The sequence below is a fragment of the Eretmochelys imbricata genome, chromosome 9 (genome assembly GCF_965152235.1).
Source record: "Eretmochelys imbricata isolate rEreImb1 chromosome 9, rEreImb1.hap1, whole genome shotgun sequence".
Taxonomy (NCBI): domain Eukaryota; kingdom Metazoa; phylum Chordata; order Testudines; family Cheloniidae; genus Eretmochelys; species Eretmochelys imbricata.
In genome coordinates, this window is record NC_135580.1 from 77,921,789 (window position 1) to 77,933,617 (window position 11,829).

The following is an 11,829-nucleotide window of genomic DNA, read 5'->3' on the forward strand; positions in this document are numbered from 1 at the left end:
ATGTGCTGCCTGTAGAATATCCCCAGGTCCCTGAATGAATCGCAGCAGCCTCAAGCCTACTTGCTTTTCTAACTGCATTTATTTAGTTTTAGTGGAAGTGCTTTACCATCATGAATTCCCCATCTGAAAATATTCCCTCTTCCCTGGAAACAGCAATAATCGAAAGAGGCAATTCTCATTGCTACAGAACAGTCTGTAAAGGATGAAACTAGGTCCCGTGCAGCCATTGCAGAGGGAGGTCTCTCTTCCTTTTTTACTCCCTCCTCTCCTTGAGGGTCTTGCTGGAGTTAAAACCTTCCCTAGACCTTGTTAGCTGGAGCTCTGGATCTGGGGCCGTAATTCAATCAGTTCAGTTACTGAGGATGGATGATGTTACCTCCTTGCTAGGGGGAGATATTTCACAGGTTTATGAATGGTAGCAAGGCCCTCACTGATTGGTTTGGCTAAAATAAGGAAGGCAAACCTTCTCAGCACCCTCAGGAGACACTTGTTTCCTTCCTGTAGTCCAGAAGGGGACAACCTACCAGAGCCAACATACAAGGGATTTTGGCTCCATTCCCTGGCTGCCCCTGTTCCAGGTGGTTCTGCAATGGAAAGAGTGACACTGATGACTTTATTAAGGGAAGAATGCTCTGCTATTTGTCAAGCTGGCATCTCGGTTTCAGGCTCAAACCAAGTGTGACTGTTTTCTAAAGATCAATAGGCCAGACCCTCCAGTCCTGTCCTTTTTTTCATGTTAAATTAACTGGGCAGCAGATGTGAGTACTGTTTCCTCTCAGGTCTATCTTTTGGTGGGCAGATTTTGGATTAAAACTCCCATGGCCTGATTCTGATCTTTCTGACATAGGCGCAAATCACCACAATGGCATTACAGTGCAAAAGCAGTGTAAGTGGGTGGAGAATTGGGCCCCTCATCTACTCAGGGTAGCAGAGACCTAAACTGGGTTGGGGTGAAGCCACCTATAAACTGACTTAATGGCATTTTATAGCAGAGGGTGGTTTAAAATGAACAGTAAATTGAGAGCTCTTAGCTGAGCACAGCTTTAGGGTCCAGATCCTCTTTGGAGGGTATTTTAGGACTCAGAGCATCACAGCTGTTTGTGGACTAATTCCCCATGAACCAAAGAGAAGATTCACAGCTCCAGTTATACTGCAGATAACTCAGGAAATGTCATCTCAGAGTCTCCAGAAATAGGAGATATTTCTGCAACCCTTTGAATAAAGGATCATGACCAGTTTATGCTTGGATGGCAAACATTTAGCAGTGATTAACCCCAGATTATATCCATCAGGAGAACCCTCCTTCTTCTGGTGCCTGCAGAGTTCCCTGCCTGCATGCTAGAGATAGATCTTTGCTCAGCTATGATCTCTTAAAAGGCACAGTCTGACAGGGAAATCCTAATCCCACTAAACTATTGACAAAACTTCCATTGACTTTAAAGGGACCATAATTTGGTCCAAAGCATCTCAACTATTGGCTCCTTGATCCAGTCCCTGTGAGGGCTTTGTGGCATGTGATCACATGGAGATGTCTGTGATCTCACTGCCATGCACTTAAGGAGCAATCAGCTAAGGGGGGTAATGGGAAACCCTGGGGAAATCATCCCAAAGAAAGTGCCTGCTGATTAGAGGGGCAGGGAGAGCAGAGTGTGCAAGGCAGCAGATTGGTGTTTCCGGTATGCGGTCTAGGAGTGAATCAGCCCAGTTCTCTCCAGATTCACAGTCCTGAAACGGGCTTTACTATAGGAATTCAGTGAGAGGCAGAGTGTGTTAACACTTTCAAATCTGGTGCATGAAATGTGAGGTCTGCGGAGTCTCCAGAGAGAGAAATGTGAAATCTGTAGGGTCCCTCTGGTGCCACTATCTGAGCCCTCGCCAGGTAACTTTCGATGGAAATCCCTACAGAAATGGTGGCTAGGTCTAGGTAGGAGACTCTCTGCTTTGGTTCTCTGGGTTGGGGGCTGGGGGGAGGACACGGTGCTTTTCTCACTCTGTTTGGTATTCTTCTGCTGGCCAAGGACATAACATGGGGTTGTTAGTAGAGTTGGTCCTGAACCTGACTCCTGGGTCTGAACAGAACCCTCTAGCAATGGGGAGTATTCAGAATCTGCACATGGATCTGAACTGAGCAAATAGCCCCTAACTTTATAGTGGTCCAACTTTCCTGAACTTGGGGAGCTTGAAATCCAGGTCCAAATGTGGTGGATTGGGACCAATTCTAGCTCTTATCTGGAGCAAGGTCTTGCCCTCATATTGCACTCCTGACATACTCCTGAGTCCCCTGCTGCCCCGTGATAAACATCAGAAAGATTCCCTCAGCACATGCTTATAGAGGACCTATTCCACTTCAGAAAAGCAGCTTGACTCCCACAGTGGCTTTCCTCTACCCGAACTGGCCAGCTGTTACCACGTTGCTCATTGCAGCATATCGGAAACTAGCGGGAGGCACAACCTTGGGGTGCAGATCTGGATTGGGAAATTCCCAAAAGACTGTGGAGTTCAATTCTGGGGTTGTAGTTGGGGGTCGTCTCTGCTGGCAATTACTCGCAGCAGAGAGCTATATCCAGAAATAGATCTCTCATTGATTTGGCCTCCCTGAGGCTCATGTTTTTCTTGTGACCCTCATTTTTGGCTTTTATCTCATTTTCCAGTCTTGGGAGACTGCTAGGGTTGGTGACAAACACAGAGGTGTGTAGCGGAATATAAAGGTGGGTATAAACTCTGTGAGTAACAACCCGTACTCCCCAGGGAATGGAAGATGTCATGTTCTCTCCTCCTCTGAAGAAAAATATTTCTAACATGGTTTAAGCATCATTAAACAGATAATTAAAAATACATCCTCATCATTTAATATATTCCAAATATACCATCTGACACAACCTATTTAAAAAGCACAGTGCTTTTCAAGTGTGCCTGTATTATAAATATTAAACCCATGTGCAATGCATTTTGTAAAGTGCATTAATCTGTTCTGTTTGCAGTTGTAGCTGTCTAGATACCTTATGTTACGTAGCACCTTCTCTGCTCCTCCTCACCTGATGTTTGAGAGGATTTGCTAGACTTATCTGCTGCCAATTGCTCTGGCTAATAGTGTTACTCTCCCAGCTGAGATCACTCCCAGAGTCCCAAATACCAAGGCTTTGTAAGGATATTAGAAAGCTTTCAAAACCGCTGTCCTTGCACTGGAGGGTGGAAGCATCTGTGCTAATAACTGCCAAGGGAGTGTGACTGGAGATAGCTCTTGCGGCAGATTTCCACAGAACAGATGTTCTTAGCACTGGACCTCTGACAAAAGCTTTATACACACACGTACATGGGCTCATTCACTCCCCTCTGCACACAACAGAGCTGAAGCACTCTCCTTTGGTTTCCACTGGAAAAGTCAGAGGAGGTGGAAGAGTAACTGAAGTAATGAAATAGGACCCCACACCCCACTGGCAAGTGTGTGTTGTGTGCAAGTATCTGTGTTTGTATGGGAACTAGTTGTGGCTTTCCCAGCCCATCCTGTATAGTTCCCGATGTTGTAATTACTGGAGGACCCCAATGTCATTTTTTCCAAACACAGGATACCAACAAAACCATTCAATGGAACAAAGAACAACTTCCCATCCCCTCCTGAAAGAAAACCCCAACCTCCTTCTGCCTCACGGGTGAATCTGAGGCTAAGTGTGTATGCCACTGAAAAGCCTCTGGTAGAATGTGATGGAAGAGGCTCTAGCTGGGTGACTGTGGTACGGAGAATGCTGGAAGAGGAAGACAACAAATTCATGGGATCTTCCTTACCCGCCCTTTTGTTTTCCTCTTCAGAACTTCACTTCAGCCACGTGGTGATTTCAAGGGCAGCCTTAGGGTCAGAGAATGAGGAAGGCGGAACTTGTGGATGTCAGGCCAGTTCTAGACTGCAGTGTGCGGGTAAATGCAACAGCACTGAACATGCCCACTGCAAAATTCCAGCAAAAAGTTGTCAACTGTTTCTACAGGGTGTAAGGCCCAGCAGGTTTCAAACTTGGACCCGGAAATCTGCCAGCAGCAAACATCTCCATGTTGCCACCCAGCAACAGCCATAACCTGCTCCAACACCATAACCTGCTGTGGATGCAGAGCATGGGAAGTCTCGCTTCAAGGGACCCAACAGGCAGTAGGCTCATGACTCCCGATTGGCTCCCTGCCCTATTTAAACCCAAGGGGGATGTTTCCTGGAACAGTGTGGCTCTTTTGTAACTGCCATGACCATTCCTGCTCTGGAACTCCTGGCATTGACCCCAGCTTGCTTTGGACCTTTCCTGACCTGGATCCTGAAACCTGACTTGGATGCTGATCCTTGGTATTGATTCCGGCCTGGAACTTGTCTATGAATTCCTCCACTGCTCTCAGCCTCGGGTTTGCCCTTGCTCTGACCATTGGTCAGGATCCTGACACTGGGTCCATGTGGCAAGTAGGCTTTAGGAGAGAGCAACGGATCTGCTGGGGTTCCTGCTTCTCCAGAATAACACAGCAGAGACCAGATGAAGAATTCCGGAGGTGTCTTCCAGAATTTCCACTATGGTAAATGTCCTATCTGGGCCATTAGAGAGTGCAACAGAATCCAGCAGCAAAGCAGGAATGTTCTATTTGGACATTGCTGGAACCTTTGGCAGCTGCTAAGACTCCAGAATCTACACCAGTTATAACTGTTGGGATTTTTTTTAAAGTAAACTATTCTGAATGTATTATTCATTATGGGCCAAGCCCCATACCACACTGATGCCTTCAGTGGTGCCGCTGGCGTGTGGGGTCAGATTTTGCCCTTTCTGACTGCATAGGCTACGAAATGAGAATATTCTTCAGCATCCCTATAAGCAAAACCTTTCAGCTGAGAGAGGGCTAAAACAACCCCCCCCCCCGCCCCAGATCTGGGTTTGGGTCAGAGGTCACAGTTCGAATCAGTGACACCAGGGGTAGCTCCATTTGGGATCCAGATTTTGACATGTCCTTCCCCCCACCCAGAGCCTGGGAATGTTTGGATTTGTGGTTTGCTTGAGGCCAATCTCTACTTTCAGTCATTCATTGCTCTACGCTGGGGTTTTCAAAGGGGACTAGGAAAGTTAGGTACTTAAATCCCTTTGAAATTCAGTGGGAGCTGAGGGCATAACTTTGAAAATCCCAGCCCTAGATATTATAGAAATGTGGCACAGCATGTATACCAGGGAAATGTCTCCTCTCCTCCAGCTCCTCCCCTAGGTTCCACCTAGGATGCTAGTAGACACTGAGGCTGCATGTTTCCCATGCTGCATGTCTGTCATGTACAGCTGACTCACTGTAGCAAGTTTCTCTTCTGGGAATCTAAAGTGTGTTTTGAGAGTGTTCCCTGGGAAGTTTTGGCTGGGAGTTTTAATTAACTCTGCTCAGGGATGGTGTGAGGAGCAGTAATTGTGGGTCAGAAAGAGTCACTAATATGATTCTCAAAAAGAAAAGGAGGCCTTGTGGCACCTTAGAGAAGTCCTCCTTTTCTTTTTGCGGATACAGACTAACGCGGCTGCTACTCTGAAACCTAATAAGATTCTGAACACATTCCCCAGGCAGTCAGAAGAGGAGTTCATGCTTCAGAGGCAAAGGTTGTGGGCCTGGGGTGTTTTCACACCCAAAAGGTCTTTCTTGCCTTTGTCTCAGTGCAATTACTAGTTATGTTGTGGAAGATTTCCTTTTTCTCCCTACCTTTTGCAGAGCTCTTCAGCAATGTCACTGCCCTGCCAGCAAGGGGCCCTGTGTACTTCAGGGGACAGTGATAAAATTAAGCAAATACCTCAGAAACGTAAAATAAATGTATTTGCTCAAAAAACCTGAATTTGTTCCTTTCCTTCAACAGTCTAGCCAATGAGTTACTGGCAACAACGTAAATCACAGGAACAGTTTTGAGCAAACATTTGAGGAGATTCACAGAATGCAGATCACACACTCAGCTTTGGGAGGAGGGGTTTGCACAAGAACTCTGACTCTAGGAGAGACACTCACCCAGTCAAGCACCAGAATCACCATGTCATCTTTATGTCCAGTTAGAAGAAACCAAACTCACTCCAATTTTGAGTAACAAATATTGAAAGAAGAACGAGCCACAAGGTCATTCCCAGAAATGGATCTGAATAACAAATCCATTCAAGAAAATAATTATTTCCTCAAGCCAAATTCATCTGATAAATTATTTGCTATCAGGCCCACCGACATGGGTGCGGGGGAGGCAAAGAGAACAATTGCCCAGGGCCCCAGGCCCTTTTAAATCACCCGGCGGGCCACAGGGCTCCTAGGTGCATGCGGGGTGGTTTCAGCTGTGGCAAAGGCAGCCAGGCAGGCATGTGGAAGCCCTGGCCATGCTGGAAGAGCGCCCAGCGACTGTTCTGCCCTGGGGCCCGGAATTCCTGTTGGTGGGCCTGTTTGCTATTGACTGTTTACCCAGATGTGGCGCTGTTTACCTGTAGCCAGCACTGACAAGTCCCAACCAAAGACATTGCTACCCATTGGCTGTCCTGTAGCCTGGGTGAAATGGTTTGGGGGGGGTCCCATTCCATGTTACAGTGGGTAGGTGTCAAGCGCGTGCAATCTCCACAGAGAGACCAAAGACTGACTGGGCCATGAAGAACGAGTTGCCCTTTCACCGCAGAGGTGGCTCCTCTTCGGTGCCCCATTTGTACGCTGGCAGGGTGGTGTTCGGGAAGTTTGCACGGGTGATTGGGTGGCATAAATCCCAAGCATGGTACCCACTTGACCCTTGTTATGCCCCTGGTGCCCAATCTGTATACCAGGAAGCACCACTGATAAAAAGGATTTAAGGACCTGATCCAACACACATTTCAGCCAGTGGAAAGATTTCCATTTACTTAAATAGGCTTTGGATTGAGCCCTTACTAAGCAGTAACAAGCTATAAATTCCTATTATTATTATTATTTTATTTATGAATTATTGATGTGTTTCTATGGTGCCATTGGCATAAATGGTGCTTTTCAGATATATACTGGCAGGAATTAAAGGTCCTTGCCCAGAGGAGTTTGCAATCTAAATTACCTAGTTAACACAACACATAAACATGACTGCTGACCATGGCAATTTAGGAGAGACAACAGTAACCAGTGGGATTGCAGGGCAAGTGCTGGGAGGAAGTATTTCCTGTGGGGATACCTGTGGGGCCCTGAGATTCCTGCATCCTGACGCTGCCTTGTTTCAAGCTGCTGCAGCTGCACTTCTTCAAACATGTCCCCACTTGTGCAAAATGCTGCCTGTTACATTTTTTTGAAAGCACTGGCTAATGAGGCCTCAAACCATGTGGTTATGCCAGGTACCTGCCTGGCTGGAACCCTTGCTAGCCAATGAGCTTCCCACATGCCCACAAGCTATGCCATCAGGGGCTCGTTCACCTGCACATCTACCAATGTGATCTATGCCATCATGTGCCAGCAATGCCCCTCTGCCATGTACATTGGCCAAACCAGACAGTCTCTATGCAAAAGAATAAATGAACACAAATCTGACATCAGGAATCATAACATTCAAAAACCGGTAGGAGAACACTTCAATCTCTCTGGCCACTCAGTAAAAGACTTAAGGGTGGCAATTTTGCAACAGAAAAGCTTCAAAAACAGACTCCAGTGAGAAACTGCTGAGCTTGAATTAATATGCAAACTAGATACCATTAACTTGGGTTTGAATAGAGACTGGGAGTGGCTGGTTCATTACACATATTGAATCTATTTCCCCATGTTAAGTATCCTCACTCCTTCTGGTCAACTGTCTGAAATGGGCCATCTTGATTATCACTACAAAAGGTTTTTTTCTCCTGCTGATAATAGCTCATCTTAATTAAATAGCCTCTTACAGTTTGTATGGCAACTTCCACCTTCTCTGTATGTATATATATATATATCTTCTTACTATATGGTCCATTCTATACATTCGATGAAGTGGGCTGCAGCCCACGAAAGCTTATGCTCTAATCAAATTTGTTAGTCTGCCACAAGGACTCCTGTTCTTTTATCCCAAAAGCCTTGCTGAGAGCATCCCGGGAGAGGCCAAGAGAAAACTCTGAGGGCTAGGATGCAGGCAGGGAAGGGACAGCAGCGTGCTCTCTGTGTGGACTGCAGGAATTAAAACTGAAATTACAGACTTCATCCATCAAAATATATTTTTTTGCTGACATTTTAATGAAAACTCTCTTAAACAGGAGAGGACCTATCTCCCTGTTGCACTTCCAGGCTCCTGCTCTCTCAGATGTTTTTTATTGGGTTGTTACACAAGCTGCGTTTTCCTCCCTCCCCCCCTTCTTTCTTTTCTTCTTTTGCAAATTGAATTATTTAAATGCATTGTTTGGCAGCCTTAAATCCAGGCGTTTCACTCTCTTTCCCCCTCAGCACCCATTACTTTGTCTCCCTTTTGCTCTTGTATTTTCAGGATCATTTACTGCACTGTTCCGTTGGCATTTATTGAAATTTGTACAAAAAAAGATCTTCCTTCAATGACACTATTTCAACCCGCGCAAAAGATTTATGGGTGCACGAAGACATCCGTGGCAGGGATTTTTCTTTGTCTGCAAGAAAGGAAGGAGGGAAAGGAAAGGAAATGTGACCGAAGAGAAAAGGATATCCAGAGAAAATAATGGAAAGCAGCTATCTATTAAAAAGCAAAGAGGGATCAGTGAATGTGAGGACATGTTGGAAAAACAACTTCACTTCTCAACACACAAATATAGGGGGATGGATCACTTGATGGTTACCTGTTCTGTTCATTCCCTCTGAAGCACCTGGCATTGGCCACTGTCGGAAGACAGGTTTCAGAGTAACAGCCGTGTTAGTCTGTATTCGCAAAAAGAAAAGGAGTACTTGTGGCACCTTAGAGACTAACCAATTGAAGACAGGATACTGGACTAGATGGATCTTTGGTCTGACCCAGTACGGCCGTTCTTATGTTCTTAATATAGGCACACATATGTACATCATGGGCACGCACACAAATATGCATGAATACGCATACACACACATATTCAAATAACCCCCTAACCCAATGCACAAATAGATCCATGCACACAAACTCCTCCTTCCCAGTAAAAGAAAGTATGTACTAACTGATGTCACGATTCTTATATATTTGCCTAGGTTCATGTCATTGAAAGGTGTGGCAGTTTGCTGAAAGACAGAACTAAGAGCTGCCATAGCATAACTAATGGTTTGTCTAGGCTGGTGTCCTATCACCAGGATAGTTCTGCTAATGATTAATGTATCTCTTCTGCTATAGGGGTGCTAACTCAGCACTCCTGGGGAACTTGGATTTTGGGAGAAGGTTTGCTCTTGTGGATAAGTTGTGGTAAAAACAGTGCTCCTGATTTTCACTCCAACCTCTGATCATGCATCAAAGCTTATTGCTTTTGGCTATTTATTTGCATAGAATTAACTTACTTTACTTTATTGACTTATAATTGTACTTATTTAATCTGATTAAATTTCTTGTAGTTACACAGTTTCTGGGTTCCACCCCAGAGGAGGCTACATTCCAGTGGGGGCGGGGGGTATGGGATGCCTGTAGATATATTCAGCAGATATAGTTTGCAAGGCATGTAGGGAGCCTTTGAGGTGACAAGCCCTGCAGAAATGTAAAGTGATGATTTCTATCTACATACATGCAGTGTCCTCACTAGTGGTGAAGTAAGACACACTCCTAGTCAGAGGGATTTAATTATCTCCATAAATTCATTACGTTTTAAAAAATATGATAATCAGCAGAAATGAACATCCCAAGGGAGACAGAACATGTACATCTTGAGTACTGCTAATAATAAGCCTTTAATTTACAAGTGCCCAAGGCTGACTAAAAGCCTCCGAGTGCTTTAGCAAAAAGCGGCTGTGTAAGATTGTCCTAGAACCTGTCTGCTGCTTTGGGCCACCAGGGCTGCGGGTGAGGACCCCATGGTTTGAAGAGATTGTCTTCTTCCCAGTTCTCTATACCGTCAGCATTCTTGCTGGGGCATCATCTTTAATGATCATACCTGCAGTTTCAGGGGCAGGGAAGAGCATAGCAAAAGAGCAGTATTAAATGAGGTGGGCCACAAAGCCATATTCAGATCTGGGATAGGTGAAGAGAACTCAATTGACTATCAGCTTACACCAGGTCTGAATGTGGCTCATGGTGGTTTCTGCTTCCGTGCACTCCAGTTCCTCTCTAGTTTTGAGATTGGGCCCTACTTGCTGGTTTTGTTTGTTCTTGGTAGCTTCCCATGCTCTCCTCTGTAGTGACTGCAATTTCCCTTCCGTATGTGGCCAGATTTACTCATGTCAGTCATTAAGTGAAAGTGCCATTCTAAAAATAGATCAATATTTACAAAATGAGTAGTGCCTGTTTAATATACAATGAAGCAATTAACAGGAACACTAGCAGCAAATACAACATCCATTAATAATCATATAGTGTTAATGGGAGCTTGACAGCACGGTGCACAAAGGGGGAGAGGGTTCAGCAGTGCACTGGGTGGTAGTCGGGTGGATGGCACAGATGACACCAAAGGTGAATGCACTTGCTATTCCCTTCTGAAACTTGAGTACTTGTTTGGGCTTTGTGACATATGAACAAAATTTAGTGACTAAGTTTAGTCTCTAGGAGATGTTACTTCATATTACAAAACCAGCATGTGTTTTAGTGCAGTGTAACATGACTGGCAGGCTCTGGGCAAGACTGAAATAGCGTCTGGAGTGAGATGCATCAGCCCAGCTGTGTGTGTCAGAGTGGTCCCAGGATTGGACTAGCAGGGGATGCTGCAAGTCAGGAGTGAGGTGCATTGCCAGAGCAGGGTGGGGCTGCTAGGACTGGGGCATTGTAGATTATAAATGAGATGCTTTAGCAAAGCTGTGGGGGGGAGGGGACAGGACTGGAATAGTGGGGGGTGTTGTGGCCTTAGGAGCATCGGTCAAGCTGATGCATGGGGAAGCTTGCATGGTCCCTGCTTGCACGATCCCTGCATCTAGTCAGCAATGTATTATCTCTCTTCTTAGCTATCTTTATAGATCTCCCATGCGCTCTTCTTCTATGTCCACAATATTAACATACAATCCTTCCTTCCAGATATTCTGCTGTGAAATGTGTCCCTGTCAGAGGCCTCATCACAGCCATAGCCTGCAGGTTTTAGCAGGAGCAAAAGTTACCACTCCATATTCTTATGGAACAACCTAACTGTAACAGCGGGGAGATTTGTAGGAGGACTGGGGGTGGAGGCAGCATCTGTGGGATACTTAGTCTGATGAAGCCAAACTTGCAGAATCAAGCGAAACTAAAATGATTGGCAAAACGTTGCCATAATTTTGTCTTTATTGTTCTGTTTCGGTGGTAGATGGGAGGCTCCTGTGCTGTGTGTTTGTTAAATGCTAATTAATTATTAAACTATCCATTAAATATTAAAAGCGAATTTCGTGAGTGTTAACGATGGCCATGTTCAATGAGATCTGTATCTATTACAAACTTGTTATACCTCAGGGAACAAATCCTTGATAATCGATATGGCATTCATTTAATTTACTACTCTTGTCTCATTCAGGCTGCATTTAACATACACTTATATGTAGTTTACACAAGCGTAAAAGCAAATGTTATGACTGGTGAGAACTACTGAATCCATCAATCAATCAATCTATCTAGCTAAATCTCAACTGTGTTAAAAGAATGTTAAGATACAAAGTCAAGCACTCAAATATGAGGAAATGCCTGAATTCAGGTTGTTTGTGTAACTGTACTTTGGACCTGTTGCATCTATGCATTAGAATTAGAGTTGGGCAAAATTTTTCATGCAAAACATTTTTTTCTCTGAAAAACACAGATTTGGG